Genomic DNA, 24,697 nt, shown 5'->3' with positions numbered 1-24,697 from the left:
AAGTTATAATCAGGCAACGTCCGTGGGGCCCCCGGAACATATCTAGTTGTGACCAATGAGGTTCTGGGCAATCAGTATACCCACCATACCACCACTTGATTTCGAACTCGGATGTTATTTGATGTATCGCATGGTGGGGCTTGATCTAAATCAGCAAGTGGCCACTTCTTCGGAGCAACCAGAACATGCCCAGATGTCACCAAAGGGGTCCAAGGTACTTGCACTTATCTTTGAATTGTCATGATAGGTTTTATTCGTTTCAGATCGGTTTTAGTCTCATGGCCCACAGATACCGAATCATGTTCCGGCCATATTTCCGGAGCCAGTTGATCGATTTCAAAATATTCATTAGTGTTTTTTAGGACCACAGTACCTTTCATTCGGTGGTTGTTGCGTTCCTTTATTATTTCGTTTCACACACAGAGAGACATTTTCCGAGCTTGTCGAGCTGAGTCGATTGGTAAGGCTTGTGCTCGAAAAAATATCACCATTTTTATCCGTGTGTAACTTTTTTATCCGTGGGTAGAAATTGATGAAAATCTGGGTATAACTAGTTTGGAGTGAATTGTTTACATGTGCAAAATTTCATAACAATCGGTTCAGTGGTTATTGAGATGTCATCGAAACAAGAAGAAAATCGCCGGAGAATTTTGCGCGAAATCATGGAAAATCCAACTGCGACCATGAGATGGATCAGAAGACAACTGGAAATCACCCATTCAACTGTGTCTCGGGTGGTAAATCGTTTAAAAAGTCCCTGACGACCGAGCGGCTGGCTGGAAGTGGAAGAAAATCGAAGACAGCTGACCCTGTGAAGGCCCGGAAGGTGTTGGATTATTTCAAGCGTAATCCAAACCTTTCGATTCGCGACGCGGCTCTGAAGGCAAAGTGTTCCGCCTGATTCGTTCAGCAAACCATGAAACGAGCTGGGCTTCGTGTATTCAAGGTCTGGAAAGCACCGAACCGGCGTGATCAACAAAACACGGCGGCCAAATCCCGCGCAAGGAAGCTGTATCGAGAGTGGTTAACGAAACCGATGTGTGTGGTTATGGATGACGAAACCTACATCAAGGCAGACGCAAAGCAGATACCGGGGCTGGAGTTCTACGTTGCCAAATCACGGCTTGATGTTCCGGAAGACATAAGGAAGAAAAAAGTGGACAAATTCGCCAAAAAATACTTGCTCTGGCAGGCCATATGCCAATGCGGTAAACTGAGTAAATCGTACATCACAATGGGTACCATCAACAGCGAAATTTACCGCACCAAGTGCCTCGAGAAGCGGTCCCACGGAGGCGACACATTATTTTGGCCGGACCTGGCATCATGCCATTACGCGCGATCGACGTTGGATTGGTACAGAGACAATAACGTTGTTCTTGTACTAAAAACCGCCAACCCCCCAAATTCACCAGAGATTCGTCCGGTGGAAAGATTTTGGGCCATAATGACGGCCAAAGTTCGTCCAAAATCGTCCAAGGTGTTTAAGAACGAGCTGGAGTTGAAGAAAGAATGAATGAAATGAAAGTGACCAATAAGGTCAGCTCCACCATTGCACAAAATGTAATGAGGGGTCTTAAGGGAAAGGTGCGGGCTTTCAGCGATGGAACGTAAATTGAATAAAGTAATTATGCCGAAACATAATCCATATGTATTAGTTCATTCCCTGAAAGTTTCAAGAAAATCCGACTTAAAATAAATTTTTGGCGAAAACTTTTGTCTGGTGTATTTTTTTCGAGTACAGGCCTTATAGGTTTCAGAACCATTTCGGTATAGAGCCGTCGTAATTTGACTGATCCATTAGTACCGTCCCAATGTTGCGTTCATCTAGATAAAATTTATAAATAGCTAATTTTTAGCGATGAACCCAATCTTTGGTTCATAAGCCAACATAAGAGCAATATCCCCTATGACCTTCAATTATACATTAAAGGGATATCTCAACAAAATCTGATAAATCAGTATTGAATCATATAACTCGTTGAAGGACGTCTTTGGGATGTTTTTAAAAGAAGTGAGCAATCAAAATAATATCCAAGATTTAGAACAAAGATAAATTGTTGAAATACTGAACAGCGAAAAAGATGGAAATTATTATTATTATACTTTATACTTTATTTAACAAATTGTTCAGTTAATGTTTTCCTATAGTACATTTTTCTTTGATGAAAACGTTTTTTTTTGTTTTTTTTTTTCTAAAACTCTTACAAATCCATTGAACTACATAAACACACACAGTCTGTATCGGCATCTGGAAGCTCCACATTTTTTAATATTTTAAATTTAACATGTTGTTAATCATTGTTGAATGGGGCTAATATTGTTCAAATAAGCTGGATTGACGAAGTCTTTCACAAAACTGTGGTATCCAATGAAAAATTCCTGGTAGTTCTTGGCAAAACCATTCGATATTTGGGGAACAATTATCACCTTCGTAGTTTCCAATGATTTAATTGTCAAATAGCTCGCAATGCATCTATGTGCCTTTCAAACCTATAAAAGCACATCCATTAGTACTACTACTGCCAACCACCTAAATGTTGGCAATTTATCACGGTACAACCCACTTTGCATACATGTACACACACTTGTCTAATTTGCACGGGTAGTATGTTCAATGACCAACTGATCTGCAATTCGCGCGCGCAGTGTGGCAATTTTCACCAATCGAACCCGGCCTCCATCATTAATAGAGGCGGTAGTACATGCAGCAGCCGTCCGCCAGCTTTGGCCGCTGGAAAAACGAGTTCCTCGCAATACTTTTTGTTCATCAGATCTGATCCGACCTCCGCGTCTTTATGTCTCCCCTCTTTCTCGCTGAGCGAACTCCTCGAGGGTCGTACTTGTTCCATAATACTGAAACTGTTAATTGATTTTTTTACAACTCTTTTCTCCCTTGCGTCGATGTTTTCACTGCCATAAATATTATGATCCATTTGAACGATAAAACCTCGATAATATTTTAATATGATTCAAATAGAGTGGAAACGGTCGTCAAGTACGAAAACCTTTTTGATTGAGTTTCAGAGTTCTTACTTTAAGCTCCTTAAGTTTGCTTCTCAGAAACTCAATCATATTTTTAATTCTCTCGTTTGCTAAATGCCTCCACATCCACAGGCTTATGATTCGTTCTTCTTTCTTAGCAAAAATTGAACCATTTAGTAGATGACCGTTTTCTTGCTCCGGGTGGGTTATGCAGTATCGTAAATTTTATCTTTTGACAGTATTTTGCCAAATAGCTCCACACCCCGAGCTCCAGTTAACTCGAACCAATAGGTAGACAAAGATCTACACATACATCTTCGCCACATGTGGAGTTCTCCGTTCGACTAATGAGAAACAGATTAATAATCCCCGATAAAATCTGTCAACGCCTACGCCGTATGCGAATCGGACCCGTAACCGATCTGCATATTTGCTCGCAGTCCAGGGTTTACAAAAGAAGAAGAACGAGAAATTCGTTCGATCAATGGTTGGAAACGAGAGCTGTGGTAGAAGTTATGAATAAATTTCAATCGCTAATGAGGATTAGAACGATCCCACACTCGCTGGAGGTACGGAACGGAGAAGCTGTCAATCGCTCGTTCTTCCAAGAATCGCGTACAGGTACCTCTATAATTGGTCAGCGGAGTTGATTCATCGCTGCAGGTATCCACCTCTAATAATGCAGGTACAACACTGTTGAAAGAGGCTACTGGCGATTGATTTATTTGCGCACTGCGTGCTTTTAGGCTAACGAGGGAACATCCTTCGATGTTTTTAGACCGTAAAATACGTTGCTCCTAAAATGGATCTCTGACAAACAAGATGATGGTTCGATTCCGAACCGAGACAGAAACCAATAACAGTTCAATGAATATGGAATGTGGAAAATTGAGAATGTGCGATTAGCGCCTAACCACTAGGTCAGCTGCAAAAATCACGCGTCTTAATTGTTATTTGGCGGCTACCGAGCGCTGCGGAACAGTTTCGTCGAGGTTGATGATGGCTTTGAAGGGGGAAAAATGATCCGCTATTGGCAATGAAGCAGTTGTTTGTTGGTTCCGGAGGTTACGCTTGTTTCGAAGTTTCTACTACAGTTGAATTAGGCAGATGATGTTAGTGAGTATGACTTGGAAACTGTTAAAATCGAGCAAGCCTTGGGAAATAGAGTAACAGATCCTATATTGACGTTTCGTTCCTATTCTAGTCTTGTTTTACATTTTTGCGGATTCAACAAGAAACAAAACTATTTCTCAAGAAATGTTTGGAAACGGTAAGCATCAGCAATAGAATAGACATAAGGTCGAATGGACAAATATAAAAATATAGATTGTTTTCAAAGCAAGGTACCAGTCTACACTTAACACCAAAATCAGAACATTTCTTCAGTTTTCTTGTTATTTTTTTTATTATGATAGATGGAGGGGTGTTTTGAGATAATCAAAGTTTTACGTTTTTTGTTCATATTAATTTACTAAGTTTTTTTTTGTTTAAGTGTATTTTTTCCTTAAAGATAATTAAACTACCTACAACTTATTTTCAACTGTCATTTTGATCAGATCAATTTTCATGTTATGATTTTTTTCAAAAAAATAATCAATTTTTTAAATACGCCCTTTTTAAAAGTTACTGTGTAGAAAAAAAATCCTATTTAAATGAAAAATGCAACCATTGATAGCAGCGAACATGTGACCAATGTTTCATTCAAATCGGAAGGGTTCGAGACAAAACTGACATATATATATTTTAGCGTTTTGGGCTATACTCTATGCTCTATATGTACTATTTTTCCTTAACATAGACTATTCCACTCTTCTACGGCTATAAGATAAATTTTGTATAGCGATGAAAAATTTCTCTAAAATATCTACAATATCGACCTTTCGCTCATAATTATAATTCCATTCAGCCCTAAGCATCCGTTACATCCGCACGGTTTTTGTGTAACGTAGCATGCATTCCATCTTCTCCACTACACTTTCGTCCACGTCTTCACCCGTCTAAGAACTTCAATTCTCATTCAAATTACCTATTCATAAGGAAATTCTATTTCTATCACCTCCTTCTTGTACCCTAGCCAGTCGAAAGGCAGTTTCATTCATTCATTCGAGTCATCGTCGCCGTCGTTGACGCTCGTCGTATCGTTCTGACAGTGTAACTGTAATCACCTGCGTACCTATCACGCGCCCCTTTTTGGAACCCATATCATACTTAGTCACACACTTATAACCCAACGCAGACAGTTTGTCGGTGGTTGCTATTTTAGATTCAAGGAGGTCATACGATCCAAAAGCGCTGCATTAGATTGGTAGGTACGTTGCAGTAGCTGTTGTAGATTCTTACGGGGCTCCGAGTGTGGTGTGTTTTCGTTTTGACTGCGAGGAAAGTTCAGGCCCAATAGACGCAATCGGAACAAAAGAGTGTCAAACTGACGACAACGACGACGACATTTCGGGCTAGCAGGGGAAGCGGAAGTACGGCCAAATTTGAAGTACGTGTCTTGATTAGCATAAACGGCTCAGCTGTGTGTGGGTCGTGCGAGTGGCACTCAGGTATGACTTGGTGAAAACTTTAAAATTAACTTTGTTTGGGACAGCAGCGACGAGTTTAAGTAGATTGGAAATAGATAAATTTTTTTGTGGATTTGGAACAAACAGAGGGCAGTATCTTTCAACATCTTAACAACCGCGAGGGTTGTGACTGAAATGTTGGTCGTGGATTTTGCTGAACGATAAGTTGCTTTCGTTTTTTTTTTTGGTTTGGTGCACTCAGTGATTACGATTTGGTAGATAGGGGAAATTGATGTAATATCGGCCTAAATGCCCCTAATTTAGGCCCATACATAAATTCAGCAATCGACCAAAAATATCCATTAGTACCGTCTCAATGACACGTTCATCTAGATAAAATTGATAAACAGCAGATTTTTAGCGTTGGGTCCAATCTTAGATTCATAGGCCAACATTAGAGCCATTTCCCCTACATAACTAGGAAACAAAAACCTTATTTTACACGTTATGGAATTCATCACAATCATGTCATATAGAATTAACTGCTTCGATACCGGAATTATTTAGATATAGCAGGTGTACCAGCTATGGCCAGGCATTGAAATTCATTTATTTTCATTTGCCTCAAACTTTTTCATCAAGAAAATTCCGTAAAATGATGCATGAAGCTTTTGTAGGTTTAATGTGATTTTGTGAATAATTCAAAAATGTATCTCTCATGCATGATGAACGGAACAGAGCAAACACCATTTTTGACGTAGGACTACGTCTGTGATTTCTGTGACATGTAACAAAATTATGAAAGATTTTGAACGTTGATAACTCAGCTGCCCCTGGACCAATTTCAACAATTTTATCACCAATCGATCATACATATTTCTACGCATCTGTTAAATTTAAGACTATTATTTTTCAAAATGTCAGTATCGAAAATTGCACGAATGTGCAACTGTTGCTATGATAATTAAAATTATCACCGATTGCCTGCGAAAAGCGATTTCCCTAACACATATTTCAATGTTAAATTTCATCCGGACTTACCAAACGGTGTTTATTCAATCACCGCGTGGTGAGTGGTAGTGTTCTCCAGTACACAACGAAAGGCTGTCTGTAAGCAGCGAGCTGCAGCCCACATGACCATCCATAGAAGAAAGAAGAAGCCGCACAGTTATTGATCGGAATCCGTAGTTCTTCGTGAGTCGCTGTGGTCCATGTTAAGCGCATCATACCAAAGAGTATAAACAGAGAGAACCCCGCTAAAATTCCTATTCCTACATAAAACACAAGCTGCTGCTGTAATTAACAAATAAGATTTATTATATAAGGCCACGTAGTTCTACGTCACCATTGCGTACAACCCCACAGGGCTGTCCCTTGTAGTTTTTTTTTTCTTTCAATGAATGTAAATTACATTGACTAAAAAACAATAACAAGTTCTGGCCGCTCTAGTTCGTCATGCTTAAGAGATACAGATTTGAGTTTTTCACAAAAGATGTAGTTTATCATAAAACCTACAAAAGCCAACAACCTACCTACATTTTATGGAATACTGATGATAAAAAAAGTTAGAGGCAAATTAATGTAAATAATTTTCCATTCCTGGTTATGGCTATACGTTCCTATTATGGTTTGTTTCAATTATGGCCTATTCTCTTAATTTTTGGCCGAGTTTCCAACAGCCGAGTAGGTCTGCAATTTATTATTAGTCTCAGCTAACAAATTATATTTTTTGCTTTAGATCTCAGCAAGCAAACAGATATTTTGTAGAGATATCAGTAGAATTTAATGCCTAGGTAATCGGCTGTGTTAATATGTCAACGTATTGCCAGGACTGGTTCACTTTCCCTATCGATTATTGAAAAAAATCTTGATCCTGGATTCTTAAAAAAGTCCAAGACTTTGATTTTTTTTTTGTAAGGTTTTATGATTAGGGTTTTTTACTCAAAATTCTGGTGTGAAGTTTACAATATCTCAGATGCAGAGAAATTTTCAAGTATTTTGATTTATTCATTTTTGCAAGACTTCGCACCAAGAAAGGTTATGAAGATTCTGCAACTTGTAGAAACCAAAACTGTGTAACAAACCTGAAGATTGTTAAAAATTCTGATGCTTAAAATGTTCTCAAGATTCTTTTCTTATATTGGAGATGCAGAATAATTTCAGCATTCTGGGACTTAAAACAGTTTCTTGATATGCACGCATGTACTTCTAATCACGGCTTTGTTTTCAGTATGGTTTTGTTAATCTATGAATAGATAAAAATCAGCAATTTTTCCAAATAAGTATCGATGTAGCTTTATTTATTTTTTTCAAATGCCAAATTAATTCCGCGAGTGATGCTCAAACAACAGTTAACTACGGTAAGTGTGCCCGTAAATTCTATTTGAAATATTTTCCTAGATTTAAGATAACATAAATGTTCTAGCTGGACCCTGGGCATGCTTGTCGAACAATATACACAGTCATGCAGTGGTTGGCGTATGTTGCTCTCAATTAATAATTGTGCAAGTGCTTCAAGAACACCAAACTAAGAATATGCCAAGTTTGAGTAAGATCTTCAAATCCAGGAAGAATAAGAAAAGTCGTCAATAATCACGCCAAGATTTTAATTAATTTAATTTAACAGATACTTGGCCTTGTAATCGTATTTAGTAAAATTGTCAAAAATTATCATGTATCAATTGTTGGCAACATTCAAAGAAAAATTTGCATTTGGTTTCAGACTATTTGACAACCATGCATGCTACGGTTGTAAGATGCGTTGACAATTTTTCCCTGAAACAGCAATACTTCAAGTACTTTCTTCTACTACTACTTACTTTGAGAATGCAAATCTTATTCAAGTGTGAAACGACATGTCCTAAATCTGTAGCTGCAGTGAATAACACAGCATCATCTGGAAAAAGATTAATGTCAGAAAATTGGTCAACTTGTGCATGCCATTTATATACATAATAAATAAAAGGGACCTTAAAACATTTCCCTGGTACTGGAAACTGGTACTACATTTAAAACACTCCACTTATTTCTGCCAGACAAATAGCTTTTAAACCATATATAGAGCAGTTTCATGCCAAATAACGAACCGATCTGATGCGACCTTTTCAGTTTTGCAGGAAACTTTGAAGAATTGTTTGTTATGGTATATCATTCACATTTTTGCTAAAATTCGGCCAATTTGAATCTCGCAAAAAAACATCAAACATCAAAGTGCATTTTAAGAAGTCTTGTTGAATTGACGCCTGAAACAAAGTTATAGGAAAAAATATTCCTATTCAGGAAAAAATACACACGGTAAAAAAAATCTAGTATTATAGTTTTGGATAGACAATCCAATCAACAGAAATATCAAAAAAATTACCTTTCTCGATATTTTTCATTAAAAAGCTTATGAAAAATGCTACCTTCATATTCATGTAAAAATTTCATGTTGGACAACTAATAATGAACAAATATTCTTAAACAAAAACTTTTGGGCACATTTTTATTTTTTGTATAGTCAATTTTTTTGTGAAATTGTACACAATAAAAATTTCTACAAAAAGCTCAAAAATTTGTAAAAATTTTGTTGTTTAGGGATTTTTAAAAATTTAAAAAAATCACAGAAGGTAGCATTTTCGTAAGCTTTGTAAATTGAAATATTGAAACATAAAATAAAATTGAAAAGGTTTTTTGTTATTTAAGTTTTAAACACTATTTTGGATTTTTTTTTATCCAATTTAACTAGAAAGTTTTTACTGTGTGTGTTTTGCTGGAAAGGAATATTTTTTCCTATAACTTTGTCTCATACGTCATTTCGGTTGGAAGTGCTATTTTGAGTTTTGATTTGTTGAAAATCTCGGATACGCCATATTGAAGTTGAATTTCAGATTTGACGGAGAAGGTCGAGTCTGAAATTCAATTTTTTTTTGTTGCTATTGGCCTGGAAATGCTCCAATAATCTAGTAATCGTAATTCCAAAGCGCTTGACAATAAGGGTCTGGAAAATCTTTAAAAAGTGCGTTTCAGATTTAAACACAAAAACAAAACTCCATCAATCGTCTCTATATTTTTTTATTTTACCTCTCAGAATTTCATGAACTTCGTAGAGGTAACGATCCAAGTTTGTGCTGGGAAGCGGCCATTTTAACCAACACCTGATTTTTCAAAATAGCGTGTTCGATATTTTTCATTAAATCATAGCACGAAAACAGCTCAACAATCGAAATGACCCCTGGGACAAAGTTGTAGAAAACTGGATTGCCTTCTCAGAAAAACACACACTGATAAAAAATCACAAACCTTCGTCAAAAAAAAGACCTTTAAAAACTGTTAAGTGCAATGTTTTATTTAAAAATATCGTATGTGTTTTATTGTAAAATTAAACTTCAGTCAAAATGACTCTCCGGCACTTGCTTGGTTCATTGCCCCTAGTGAACAGTCATATGAAGTTTTATGGAACTGCTCAATAATGACCTTTTTGACACTCACTACAGAAAAGGACTACTTTGGACACTATTTTGAATAATATAATGGCCTACTTTTCCCAACTGACATAACAGTGTCAAAAAGTACTACTTTTCAGCACCCAGTGCCGAAAAGTTCTTCTTTTCGACAATCTTTCGAGTGCAAAACTTGTTGTATGGAACTCGTTGAAAAAACGATGTTTTTCAGCAGTCGTCGTTATCATCCAACTCAGCAAGCCTCGTTGGATAAATGAACGACTCGTGCTGAAAAAAATCTTCTTTTTCAATTTATTGCATCAATAGCTTTTTTCGCTTCCTGAGTGTCGCAATCAGCGATTTTAGAAAATTTTAACTCACTCACTCAGCGATCATAAAATCGCTGGTTGTGACCAGGGCTGGCAAATGTAATTTTCATTGAAAGATCTCACACGATATTTACATAGATACTTCTGTCACTATCATCGGATGAGAAAACGATGATAGAGATTTTCTTCAAAATCTCATCGTAATTTTTGTCATGACAGAACGTGACAGTGTTGTGATCATCGTAATTACTAGCTCATTTATTGCTATTAATGTTACTAGTACCGAGAAAATCTTAATTATATATTCACTCTACCGATTACATACGGTTGCTTGCTTAAATTCATCTAAATCAATTAGAAATGTTTATGTCAAAACCCAGAATTATTCTTATGAGTGTTTGATCATTGGAAAATGACAAGAAATCCTATGATAGGTAGTTTCGTCTCGTGATAGTGAGAGGACCTGTTTTCTCATTGTCACATGACGGCCTTGATATTTACCAACTCTGGTTGTGACTCTTTAAAAGCAAAATTGACAGGTTTTACGTATCCTTTATACTGGTTATATGTGTATCAAATACATACTTTTTAAACCTTTCTTGTTAATTACTAGTAAAACATTTGATCTGAACATGTTTTGATTTCATTATTCCGAAAAACATGTTTTTATGCGAAATGAGAATTTGCAGCCTTGGTTATATGTTTGTCAGATTCCAGTAACAGTGTCAACTGTATATTTGTGTAACATTTGTTGTTGAATATTATCCAGTCGTATCACGGGCGACTCACAACAAATCCGCTTCGATTAAAGTAAAACAATATGAAACAAATGTCAACATAATGGTTGTCATTTCACAGGGAAAATTTCTTATTTAGAGAGCTGAGTGACATAATGCCCAGTAATGGCTACCAAACAGATCGAAATCTGCGTAAAGATAATTGACATTTGATTGTCTTCTCTAAGCGGCCAAAAACTCCGCGAGTCCGCACGCTTCAATATGCAACTTTAGGCTTCTGCAGCAAAACCAGCACCGATACCGCACCGTCCTAACCGTGCAGATCGTAAATCATATCCCATTTTCGACCAAACCGATCAATCTGTGGGACCATACAAAAACCATACCCCGGTGTGTCTATATGCATATCAGATTACCCCCTGGTAACATACTTAGCATAACATGTTTTACAATAGTTTTGAAACCGATCTACACAGCTCGCCACGAATCTCTTTAACATTTAGCCCCCTTCGTGAAATAATAACAATTCGTATCTGAAGAGAAAACATTGCTCCTGCCCTACCGCATACGTATATAGGCACTTCAAATCGAGCCCTACACATTTTCCTCAGCTCATATTAACCATATGAGTACGGTAAATTGATATTAATAATGCGCCCAGAGATTAGACCCGACGTATCGCGCATTGATACTTGTTTTCCACTGCTGTTGCTTTATGATCAATTCCCATGAAGTGAGACCGTCCCGTTGGAAATTTATGCTCTATTCGGAAGGGCGCGATCCCAGAAAAAAAAAAGAGTTGTTGAGCATATGTTTATGTTGCCCGGCGGTGGTCCAATCGAAAGTGCCCTTTCAACGTAGGCCGCGTTAAGAGCCCAATTTTGGCCTCAGAATCTTTCAACAAGCTTCCACCTTTTTGTGGAACACTTCAACACCCATTCTACCCCGTGCACAATGGATCATAATTATGATTTATATTATCGATATTTTATGTACAATTTCAATCACCTCCGAGCGAGGCAAGAATAAAAGTTGTGAAAATACGACGACGTCGATGACGACGGGTGAACAAATTGTACCGTGAGAATTTACGGCTTAGCTCTGGTGCACAAAACAGAATCCCAAGAAGGCAAGCTATCTGGTGCGGTGGGGCGTTTGGTGATCGTGTGCTCGATGCTTCGATTCGCATAATCAAGTAGGTCCCTCATGCTAACGACGACGACGAGGGGTGACGCGCTGGTGGTCGATCGTGATCGGTGACTTAAAGCTCACATATCGCAACATGTCAAATTGCAGAGTGTATCCGCGCTGTGTTTCACCTGTCATGGTTGTAACTATTTTACGCTTTTAGATGCAAGCGAGCAGCATCAATCGTCAAGATCTTCATTACAATGCAACCCCTTGTTGCCCATTGCTGTGATATGTACAAGACTCAATCGAGAACGAACGTGGCATGGCAAAAAGATTACTCGCTTCTTAAAAGTCATAAATAATTCTTAAATCATGCTTTCGGCAGAATAACACGAAGAAACTCTAATGAACATTGGCGTTTTCAGGATTGAGTGGGAGTAAAGAACGGTTCCGATTAGTGCGAATGTTCTAAAGATAAAATTTAGTATGATCTAACGTCAAAATGAATCATTGTTCCTTTTCATATGCTACTCAAAATATTCTTTGCTCACATCTGTGCACGCCATTGTAAATGAGCGAACATGAAACCGAGCATGCCTCTCGAAGCCCAACCGATCGTGGCGTTCTTAGTTGCTACAAAGAAATGCTGCATGATTTGCGATCTGTACCCAAGGTGCAGAAAAGTACGAAACATAGAATATGAAATCACTAATGATAGTGTGGATTGTTTTTTTTCTTCTAAAAACTAATCGTGCGGTGGTGCTGGGAACGGTACCCGATTCGCATCACCCAGCATCCCGGAAGTCCCTTGTGTGGAGTTCAGAACTAGAATCGAATCCGCCCCATAAATGTCTCAACTTTCTCACAAATCAAACAATGGCCCAATTTGAGTCATCCACTTTCAGTGTCCAAAAGTGTCCAATTGAGCTCACACTCAAGGCGTTGATTATATACAAACAACCAGTCTGCGTCAACATACACACTGAATCTCTCTCTCTCTCCCTGCTCTAATGACCGTTTCCTTCTACCAGATCATTGATCGATCGATCGATCGATCGCTCGCTCATTCGCAAAAAATAATTAGTGGGCGATCGATTTGTGCTTCCCGAAAATATAACCGACGCGAAAACAAAATCACCAAGAACTTCTGGCTATATGCTACTTCGGAGTCAGCAATTATCGCCCATATATTCAACAACGTGTTCTTCACGCGCCGTTCGACAAGAAGTGGCTTTTAATGGTTCTCGAGCGTCCAGGTCCATGCAGCCTGGTGCCGCCGCAGAGCAAGCCTACGATATGGAAATTTGCGCGAATTCAATGACCTCTTAATTTCACTCTTGTGTATCAATGACCGACCATCATCGGTATAGGTTTTTATGACCGCGCAGGCTTGACAGTCAGGTTTCTTTTTTTTCAAGTTCGCCGAGCTTCAAACTTGAAAACTGGCAGTGTCCACCCACTCATTCAAATACACCCGTAGGTAGGTATCCCTGGTCTTTCGGTGGAGTTCTTGCCAAATCACTACCCGTCGTCGTCGTCGGTTATTCAAACGGGTACACACTCAAGTTGTGAGCTTTTGTGGTTTTAAAGTGTGAGCCTTGGTTGCTGAGAGGTGCGGGTTTTTTTTTTATTTTGACAAAACTTCACTTTTAATCTCATCAAACAAAAACTTCTTGCAGGCGCGCCAGGGTATGGCTTTGGAGTTGATTTTCGGTCAAGTTGTTCTCATCGCTCAGCATATGCCGAAAGTGGGCGGGAAACGGGTTTGAGCTGTGTGGAGTCGATTTCAATAAGAATTGAATGATTTTCAGATTCGAGTTTTTGAGCATTGGAAATCGATGGAAGAGTTCAAGTTTCATTAGTACAGACACAAACCAATCTATTATAGCTGAACATTTTATTCAATTTAGCAAAATAATGTTCAATATATGTATAGTATACTATAGTATACTAAAGGGTGGTTCAAAATATCGATTTTGCTCCACCAAGGCTCAAAAGATTCTAAAACAGGTACTGATCATTCACTTACAATTTGAGTTCATTTGGTTAAGAACATCGAATTGAAAACATATATTACACCTATAACAATGAATTCTGTGAAGTACAACTCAAGAAATGTGGTGTTTCTAGTATTATATCTATGAAAATCACTTCCTCTTTTAATTCGATCACACACATATTGAGGCAGCAAACCGTTAACTACTTTAAAAATGAACACAATTGTCAAATATACTATTCTTTGCTTCACCGACCACCATTGTAAAGCGTCCAGCATCAAAATTTAGGAAGTGAATCTATTACATATCAAAATCAAACGCATTGTTTTATTATGCAAGCGCTGTAATCTCGATATTTATGTTTAATTGGCCAGAAATAAAACGGAAGGGCAAATATCTAGATGAGGAGATATAATTAATTTGTATAGCTGTATTTGACTGGCAATAGATAAATCGTTTTTCAATCAACATGACCAACGTGTCCCATTATCAATGTGAGAGTTGAACTCGTCATCAATAGATCACTTTTTCGTGGTGCGTTACTGGTATTAGATCTATCTCCGAACCCTAGTTCTGACGATTTCAAACTAGGGGAACAGGATTTTTCAGTAATCAAAGTAACACATTTTAGCCCTTGTTACTTTTTATGCCTTGTTAATAGTGACAAGACTCGGAAAAGTAATGCCTGTTGAATTGTAAAGTTAATTTGAGTTAAATTTAAAAATTGAATTAAAATTTCTTGAAAGAAGGGATACCTCTGAACTTATCGACTATAATGCAAGGTAAAAGTGGTTGTTGATGATATTTCTTAATGAACTCAGCGGCAAGTTGTGTATTAAATAGACTTGTGCCTTATCTAATTTTATAAAATGCTATGTACGCGTCCGTGAATAAAATGAAAAGTTGTTTCATAAAGTTGATGCTTGCAGATAATTTCTCTGTTTATGATGTTATAATAATGGAGGGTTTATGGTGGTGAGTTTTGCATTAGGAAGAGTGCCATTTTCCCTGTTTATGTGTTTTATGTGGTGTGTATATTTTTTTCCTTTTCTTTCTTTTTGAAATTTTCCAAAAATGTTTTAAGGTTGTGTTGGTGCTGCCAGGGGATAGTATTTGGTGAGCTTGTTCCAGTTAAAAACAATCCGTTTGTTTCCTGGCGGGATAACTTCGATCGCGCGTGATATATTTTACGGTTTTAGAAGAAATCAAGAATATCTCCAAATGACTAAATGACAACCGATCAACGAACCGAATGATAACGCTATGTCAGAAGTGGAAAGCAATAATGATATCCTCTTCATTTTTCATGACAAGTGGCTTCACGAACTAAAGCAGAACATGATACATGTGTGTTAATGGGAATTGCTTTGTTATGTATTTTTTCGATTCAGATCAAGCAATGTCCTCGTCCATGTATATTGCAACAAAGCAGGCAAGCAATATATCATTTTTCTTCTACAACTCCGATCAAGCTATGTTACAGAGCGAGTTTATCATGGTAGTCGTAGCAACCGTTTTGTCTGTATCGTTGGTTGCTTTATGTGTTTGGATTCGCTGGTTAGAACAGGTTAGAACATAGGAAAGGCGATACCGTCGGAGTGCATGGACATAGTTGAATATTGTGAGGAAAAGACATTACGATTTATTCCAGGCTACTAATGTAGAAAATAGTAACTGATAGATACTAGGCGGAACGCTTCGGAAAGTTTAGAAAAAATAGGGCGCACACTTTATCCAGTTTGGGATACATTATTGACTGCTTTCGAGAACGTAATTTCATTTGAATAGCTTGTTTAACCAGGGCTTAAACAATCGGCACGTCGGTCATAGTTTGTTATAATAGCCTGACGAGCGTATAAAAGCAAATCGAAACATTAAACAACGCGTGAAAGTGGAACTTAATGATGGCCTAAGTGCCTTTTCGTAGCTTTCAGTTTTCGAATGTGAAAGATCATCGCTTGCAGTGGCTTGCTTACTGAGCAGAAAAACGCGCTCCCAGGTTCACTTACTTACTTATCTTGGTCCGACATCCCTCAGGATTGCAACTGCATCACAATGTTGCGCCACTTCACTCGGTCCGTGGCTGCTTGCCTCCAATTTATTGACCGTCCCACACTTCCAAGATCCTGCTCCACTTGTTCTAACCACCTTACTCGCTGTGCTCCTCTTCGTCTTGTACCGGCCGGATTCGAGGCAAACACTATTTTTGCGGGATTATTGTCCGGCATTCTTAAAACGTGTCCCTCCATACATCGTTCTCACATACCCCACCAAAGATGTCGTTCGAAAAAACCCAGTGCTTGCAGGTCCTCTTCGAGCATCGTCCACGTCTCGTGCCGTGTATAGAACTACCGGTCTTATCAGCGTACATGGTACATTTACAGGTGAAGTTTACCCGACCTCAGGGTCTTGTGGAGTCCGACGTCACCAATGATCCGAGGTACACAAATTCATCCACCACCTCGAACTCATCCCCGTCGATTATCACGCTTCTGCCTATGCGAGCCCTATCCCGCTCGGTTCCTCCAGCTAACAGATACTTTGTCTTCGACGTATTCACCTTTAATCCAACCTTCTCTGCATCACGTTTTAGTCTGGTGTACTGCTCCGCCACGACCTGAAACGTTCTTTCGACAATGTCCACGTCGTCAGCGGAGCAGATGAACTGGCTGGACTTATTGAAGATCGTGCCCGCATGTTAAAGCCCGCACGTTTCAAAACACCTTCTAGCGCAATGTTGAACAAGAGGCAGACAAGACCATCGCCTTGTCGAAGTCCTTTGCGAGTTTCAAACGAGTCCGATAACGCACCCGATATCTTCACGCAGCACTGTACACCATCCATCGTAGCCCTGATCATCCTGGTCAGCTTCCCGGGAAAACTGTTCTCGTCCATAATCTTCCATAGCTCTTCACGGTCAATAGTATCATAAGCAGCCTTGAAATCGATGAATAGGTAGTGCGTAGGGACTTGATATTCACGACACTTTTGGAGGATCTGCCGCAACGTAAATATTTGGTCCGTTGTCGATCGCCCGTCCACAAAACCGGCTTGATAACTTCCCACAAATTTGCTTGCTATCGGCGATAAACGGCGAAAGATGATCTGGGAAAGTAAGCGCTCCCAGGTCCATTCATAAATATTAAAGAAATGTATCGTCAATTCGTTTGTTTATCGTGTATTTTACAAAAATTCGTTGCCGTCTTCGTCGGTCCCGGGTTTGAATGGTTACAACAACTCGAGTAACGATATGATGTTATATGAGGGGTGGCCTTAGAGCGACCGCTTTTGTTTACTGAGCAGAACATCATGAGTTTAATCTCAGGCCTATCCACATTCAAGATTCGTCAATCGTCAATCGTTATGTGTTAACGACTCGACGAATAAAAGGGAGGTCGTTTGCCTAGTGGCAAACGTTTTTGCTTACTGAGCAAAAGACCATGGGTTCAATCCCAAGCTTATTCGCGATATATGATCGTTAGGACATCAATTCAGGTTATCGTTTACAAAAAACGAGGCAACACTTTTATCCAACTCGGCTTCTATCAAAGTGAGTGTCACGTCAACACATTCCTACCCATTCCTTTCTTGATTTGCGTTCGGGCGCGGCCGGCGCTGGTATTGCCTAGTTTTAGATCACCAGTTTTTACACATTGAGGATCATTGTTAGTCCCAAGCCTCGTCTATTGGTTCTCTGTGTAATTACAGCTGATCTGGCAATAACAGAGTAGCAACCGTGGGCTGTTAATCATGTTCATGATCATGCTCATTAATCACGCCAAGATATTTAATCTCCCGATCGTGATCAATAGTCTCATCATCAATTTCAACAGAGACGTTATCATTTACTCGATTCCGTGAAATTACCCTGCATTTAGTATTAGTTGCATTCAAATTCAACTGCTTACACTTCAACCATCTTCTTAGAGATCGCAAATATTTGTTCAAGTATGAGACGGCAACTTCTAAATCTTTAGCTGCAATGAATAACACAGTCGCAAGTCGTTAATATACATAGTAAATAAAAGGGGCCCTAATACACTACCCTGGGGCACTCCAAGGTTATAAGTCAAGAAGGTAAAGGAAATGATTTTAAAATATGGGTGCTAAAATGTTAATGAACCTCTCAAACATGCTTCCTCCAAATAGCTACTAGCTATCTAGCTTTATCATTTTGCATATTCTCGTTTAATCACTAGCCACTTTTCAAATTATTTGATCACTAATGTCACTCTTTTTTTGAGACCATTCACTTCCTAGATTGAGTTTATGCTTTGCCATTTGCGTCAAAGTTGAATAACGTGTAGCTTCAACTTTATTTGTAAGAATAAGATAAGATAGAATACCATTTTGAATGTATCCTCATCTTTGTATGTTTAGCGATTCATTTGAAGGTATATTGCAGATTTTGTACTCACCTTCAATGGTTGATTCCCTGCATGGAGTTTCTCACGATTGCTGTGAAAGTCCGCACTATGATCTCACTTAGCCGTTTGATGTTACATGAACTATTCAACCAACTGTTCACTGCGTTCCTGTGAAACTTTTTACAAAGTGTCACTGCACTGCACCTGCACTATCGTGAAGATTTTTTTTTATAACGAAAAAATTAAAAAGATTTCTTCCTTCTGGCTTTTCGACGCGTACTATCGGTGTTTATATTTCTTAGTCAAGGGGTTTTTGTTTTCCGTTAACTCGTCTCAAATATAGAACGATAATGCTTAATTAAACACCAGAGCGAAAAAATGTAAAGCACTCAAAATCAAGAATCGCTGGGAGACGACAAATAACAATTAAGCAAAACAAACAGGCACATGTGAATATTTTTTTTTGGGCTTGTTCTTCTTCAGTTGTTGCACGAACCATCCGTGTAGTTGTTCTGATGTGTGTCACACTAATTATTCTTCGTTGTTTTGTTTTCACTGCACACATGGGAGATATCAAGGATTGAGCGGCTCGTGGCCAGTGTTCTGCTTTCGTTTCGATGAGGCTTATTTGAGTGGCGGGGCGGGGGGTTGAGGAGGTTTATTGTCGAGTTCACACAATTGCAGGCAGTGGCTCACTTAATGGGGTGGTCCAAAATGATCAGTCCGGCGCAATCCACCACATGGTGATCGTCGTTGTTAACTGGTTTATGATTTGCGTCTGCACTGTACACTTCAACGGCGATGTGTGGCGCTCGAAGATCCTGGAAAGGGTAAATAAATAATGTGTTGAAAATTGGTGTTAAACCATTGGCGATTGGAATTTTTGCGCATTTCAATGTCGTGCGTCACACAAAGATTTCAAACGAAGCATGGTCTTGTGTTAGACAACATGAATGGAAGGGGGAGTCAACAGCTTCGAAGAAAACGCATGTTGCAAAATAGATGGCTAGCAAAGTTTTATTCCTAGCATCAATTTGCAGCAGACTTGTTGGTGAGACAGTACTGAAACCAAACATTTGACTAACTAAGATTTCTGCTAACAACAAAACAACTAGTTCAGAAAGAGCATCAACAATTATGTTGAGTTGTGTGATTGAATGCTTTCCTATGATAATTATGCTTGAATAAATTTATCTCAAAGCAAGTAATTAATTTCCATTGAAGAAAACACGAACATCAACTCATGCACACGCAACGGTGCGTCTATTTCTGCTGATGTTCAGATCCAATCGCGTGCGTGCTTCTGTGTTCAATTCATGTCATCAACAGAAGTAGAAAAAATCGTACCAAAAAGCATCCTCCGTATTGTCATCACGTCGTCAAAAGGCTAGTTTTATTGCCATCATTCCACTATTGAGACAGCAGATACACACGCGTTCGCTCGCACCAGAAGGTGTCCATCCCATCGTATCCATTCTGGACTTCTGGTTCAACTATTATGGATATAGTTCTGCCGGCATCATTCTCAAAACTAATCGAACCCGTTTGATTGTTGCCCGATTTTATAGCCAATCGATATTTGAAATTATTGTACGGGAATATGGTACCCGCACCGCCGTTCTTATTTGGGATGTTTTACGACTAGACTGACAGTGGCGGTTGCGTCGTCGCCGTCGGTAGGGTCGTTATACATAGTTTCGATTTGTGAGGGGACTTCAAATAACTACAGAATGATTGGTTGACAGTCAGGATCAATTCCAGGGTGCAGAGTTATGGGACCGATGAGAACCAGACAAAGGCACGTACAACAAGGCGTGCGTACGTACCAACGTCTCAATCAGTATTCTGGGCAGCGGTCCCATTTTTGAGGAACGGTGTAGGATTAAAAAGTAGGTTTACCACTAATTGAAGGCGCCGATGGCATAGGTGATGTTTAATGAGATTCTCAGCGATGACTTAGTTATTAAAATTTACGACGGGACCTTTTTTGGATATTTGATTATTTAATCCCACGGAATAGGCTTCCTCCTGAGTCGGTTGTGATGGTTTCTTAACGATCGATTTCAGTGTAATACAGTGGTTTGCGAATTCGTTTGAATTCTTATTGCATTTTAATTCCGTTTTATGTCATAATAATATCGACATTCAACGCTATCAAGCAATTTGATTGCTTTGTAACTTCGGTTTCCCAGCTTTAACTGAATGTTGATTAGTTCAAGTGATTCCTGCAATTCATAAGAATATTGCTCAACCTTATGTCAATTAATTTTATTTGAAGCTGTAAAGTGAAATAATCAAACACTTTTGAATGTATAATTTACTGTTACGATTGCTTGACTGGTTATTCTGAACACACTTTTTATGGAGTTTTATTAATTTGCAGGCATCTAATCGAACTACTTCCTATGTCCTTTGTATGGAAAATCTGGAAAACGAACTATTAGGTAAATTATCTCTATCAATGATCACGCAGCCAGCGATCAAAGAATGAGAGACAAACTTGGCTGAGCAGTTGCAGAGGAGAATGAAATCTTTGCCCGACGTTTTGGTTCGTCATGTTACAATTTTTGTCATGATTGTTTCTCAGTCGTTATACTCGTTAAGTTCATCATTTATGCACTCCACGGATTAATTAAACATTTAGTACTTGGCAAAGGCACACCCGTTGGCGCCATAGTGTAAACTATTATGGAGTTTGTCGTTAGAGTGCTATCGCCATCTGTTGCACACGCTGCCAGTCACAGTGTAGTCCGAATTATAACCTGGGTGTTCGATCTTGCAATGGTGAAAGGACGGCATCGAAGAGTTCTGTTTTCGGAATATATTTCAAATCTAATGGGCTTCTAAATATGTATTACCAGAACCAAAATGTATAATAGTGCAAGATGCATCACCAAGCTTCGCAGAAACCAGCATTATCCCCTTCAAAACGCCCAGCTCCGAAAGTTGTTTTGATTGTTCTCATAACAGCGAGGAGTAGATTACAATTTCCAAGGTCAGTTTCGCAATTAATCCAGAAACACAATTCAACTGTACTCAGTTTCCGGTATTCGATTTGAGATGATGGTGCTCCGACACCTGTCGCCAGTATCTGTAATTGTCTTTTGTCGGTTTTACTGCTCCGCCATCCATTCACCACAGTCCCTAAACTATTCTATCCATCCTTGATTCCAGTCGAAATCCATTCGCTTACCGGTGTTGTCGTCATCTTAATTGCTCCTGTCAGATAAAGGACTTTTTGCGACTCGTGCAATCACTTTGTTAAAATCTACTTGTGCCTTTAAAAATGGTTCCCAAATTTTGCGGTATCAACGAGACGTAGGCAAATGTCGCTTAAAATAACACTCTCGAAAATCCCATCAAGCCTGGCCCATTCTTCTTTATCATCGGTTGAGCGAAACTGCTTATGTGTTTATATTTTCCGATATCTACTCAGAGTGCGTCACTTTTTGAAATTGATATTTTAATCCTCGGATTATGGACTTCCATCGCGCGCACTAGAGCTGCAGATGGAGGGTGAATGGCGTAGACTGGGTAACGCCATCAGCCACGCTTAGGGGGGACGATTCGTACGTGGAACCACCGCAAAATCGTACCACAGAGAAGAGAACCGGCGGCGGAGCGGACGAGAGTTAAACGTTTTAACCTCGAAGCCCTTTCAAGCCATTGAGGAGAAAATTAGTAAAGATTACCGCAGCTCCTTCGAATGGCGATCGAATCATATATATTTTTTATGATCGTTTGTATGCACTACTCTCATGTTATAGGCATTCCGGTATTGAGGGTTCTCTTGAATTTATTACTGAGCAGTGTTGATTTTTTTTTCGGCGTTTGCTTTTTCTCTCCGAATTTCTGCACGATTAATTATCTCGGAAAGTTGAAGGCTTGTTTTCGCCACTGACACCTAGCAGCGGGGTACCGCCACCCCAGCAAATCAGCCAAGCCAGACATCCTACCAGCAGCGGTGGTGATGTCGTGCTGACGAAGGTGTCCCAATCGGAGTGCGTTGAAAATTTACATCATCATTATAAAAATAAAAGAATTCGTACGCGGGATTTGAATTTTGCGGACTTCTCCTAGGGGTGCTCAAGTTTTGGTTGAGTGTTAGATTTTGCAAGTGATTTCAGAAATTTGAAGTGGCTGATGTTTTTGAGGAATGATTTAATCGAATCCCTTGAAAAGTGCCAAAACGGCCCATGCGCGATAAACAAACAAAAATAGGAAATGAAGACAAATATGTCGTATAACATTTATTTAAAAATAAGACGCAATAAGAACAACGCGTAGAAGGAACATTAAATGTTGGAAACAGGTTTAATAAGCTATAGATAAGTATATAAACAAAGTATGATAGGATGGGTTATCTGAAGTTGATAAATGAACAATTAAAAAAAAGTAGAGAACATAATACGGAAGTCTCAAAAAATAAATATAACAGTTTAATGACAATTTAATTTTAAAGATTGTTCAATAATGAAACGTATGTTTAATGACACAAATGGTGATCTTTTATATGTGAGATGCTAAAAATACAACTCAGTGAATAACTGCAGAGAAGTAAGCACCGAGTGAAATTTCCAGATCTGCACGACTTCTGTATGATCAGATTACTGCTCGTGAAAACGAGTAGCGGAAGGCTTTTGTCATCATAATTTCACATCAATGAAAAGTAGGATGCAGAATGGAACAAATCTTATTTTGCTATTGAGACCAAGAAATCAAAAATATCTCCAAATGACAAAATGACAAGCGATCAACGAACCGAATAATAACACTATGTCAGAAGTGGAAAGCAATAATGATATAATCTTCTTCGTTCTTTTTCATGACAAGCAGCCCTCACTCGGGGCGGTAGAAGGAAACGAGAAAATTGTTGGCAAGCTGCTTCACGAAGTAAACCCGAAGATAATACACATGTGTTAATGGGAATTTTTTTGTTATGTCTTTTCTCGATTCATATCAAGCTTTGTCCTCATCCGGGTATATTGCAACAAAGCAGGCAAGCAATATATCATTATCCTTCTACCACTCGGATCGAGCTATGTTACAGAGCGAGTTTGTCATGGTAGTCGTAGCAACCGTTTTGTCTGTATCGTTGGTTGCTTTATGTGTTTGGATTCGCTGATTGAGACATAATTGATTAAATGTCTTTTTTGTGACTCTTGATCAGAAAACCATATTTCAAAATCATCCCTGTATTTAATTGCAGAACAAGTAACTATCTTCCCTTCAAATATGTGATAAATTCGATAACCGATCCTGTTCCTGTTCATACATTCAAATAGCAAGCTTACCCTTAAAGCATTTTGTGGACGGGGCTAACAAAAAAAATCAGTTACCGAACTAATTCCCTTATAAACTTTAAAGGGCCCGTACACTCTGAGATTGCCAAATGAGCACACATTTTGGGAGCATTGTTGAGACTTCATTTAGAATCGATAGCGCTGTGTGGAGCAAAATCGATAATATGATCCACTCTATTACTTATAGGTAAACTATAAGTTATAGTAGTATGCTTCAAGAACCAAAAATTAAGCCGAAGTTCAAAATGGGAAATAATTGTTTCAAACTGACAAATGCTGGGTCTCAAAAGTATCTACAAGGATTGTAAATTTGGGAAAAATTGCTCTTATTTAAAAAAGTAATAACTTCGCAAAGCGTTTTAATTTTTATACATTAATTATATAAGAAAGCTAAAACTAAAGCTGCACAGCTTTTAAAAGCAGTAACATTAATGTTATGAAACTTTTGAATCTTTGGTTGGCAAGGTTGTATAGAGCAGTTCCATGCCCAAATAACGAATCGATCAGACTCAACCTTCTCCGATTTTCATGCAACTTTTTATAGTTTTATATAGTTGTAGATGCTTAACGTCAAATATCAGACTTAAAGAGGCCATTTTATACAATATATGAGGAGATGAAGTACACTGTGTGTATAGTAGAAAAGATTTAAAACAAACAAATAAGCATTGCTCAATCCATCACTGTTTTAAAATAGACGATTTTACCTTTCTTTTTTTCCTTGATTTGTTTTCCGTCGATCTTGTTTTCCGTGCTGAGCACCAATGCTACCGACGCCAGGGAGGCAGCTCCTACATCTGGACCCTACCTATCGACTCATCAACTCATGAACCGGGGACCAACGGCTTTACTTCCTTTCCCAAGGAAGGTGTGATCAGAGATGTTATGCCTCAGAACATCCCGGCGGCGCCGACTAGGAT

General features: G+C 38.7%; 1 protein-coding gene across 2 annotated transcripts in view; it reads right to left on the bottom strand.

Annotated features, from left to right (window-relative positions):
* The window catches only part of form3 (formin 3), a 122,507-nt gene that overhangs the window by 91,249 nt on the left and 6,561 nt on the right, over nt 1–24,697 (bottom strand). For both annotated transcript variants that reach the window (XM_065236143.1, XM_065236144.1), the window contains exon 2: nt 18,526–19,295. The gene's annotated coding sequence lies outside the window, so the exon portion shown is untranslated. The remainder of the gene's footprint in view (nt 1–18,525; nt 19,296–24,697) is intronic.

The sequence above is a fragment of the Ochlerotatus camptorhynchus genome, unplaced genomic scaffold (assembly GCF_037179485.1).
Source record: "Ochlerotatus camptorhynchus isolate MF236.1 unplaced genomic scaffold, CSIRO-AGI_Acam_v1.1 ptg000530l, whole genome shotgun sequence".
Taxonomy (NCBI): Eukaryota; Metazoa; Arthropoda; class Insecta; order Diptera; family Culicidae; genus Ochlerotatus; species Ochlerotatus camptorhynchus.
This window is presented reverse-complemented; position numbering and strand designations above follow the sequence as displayed.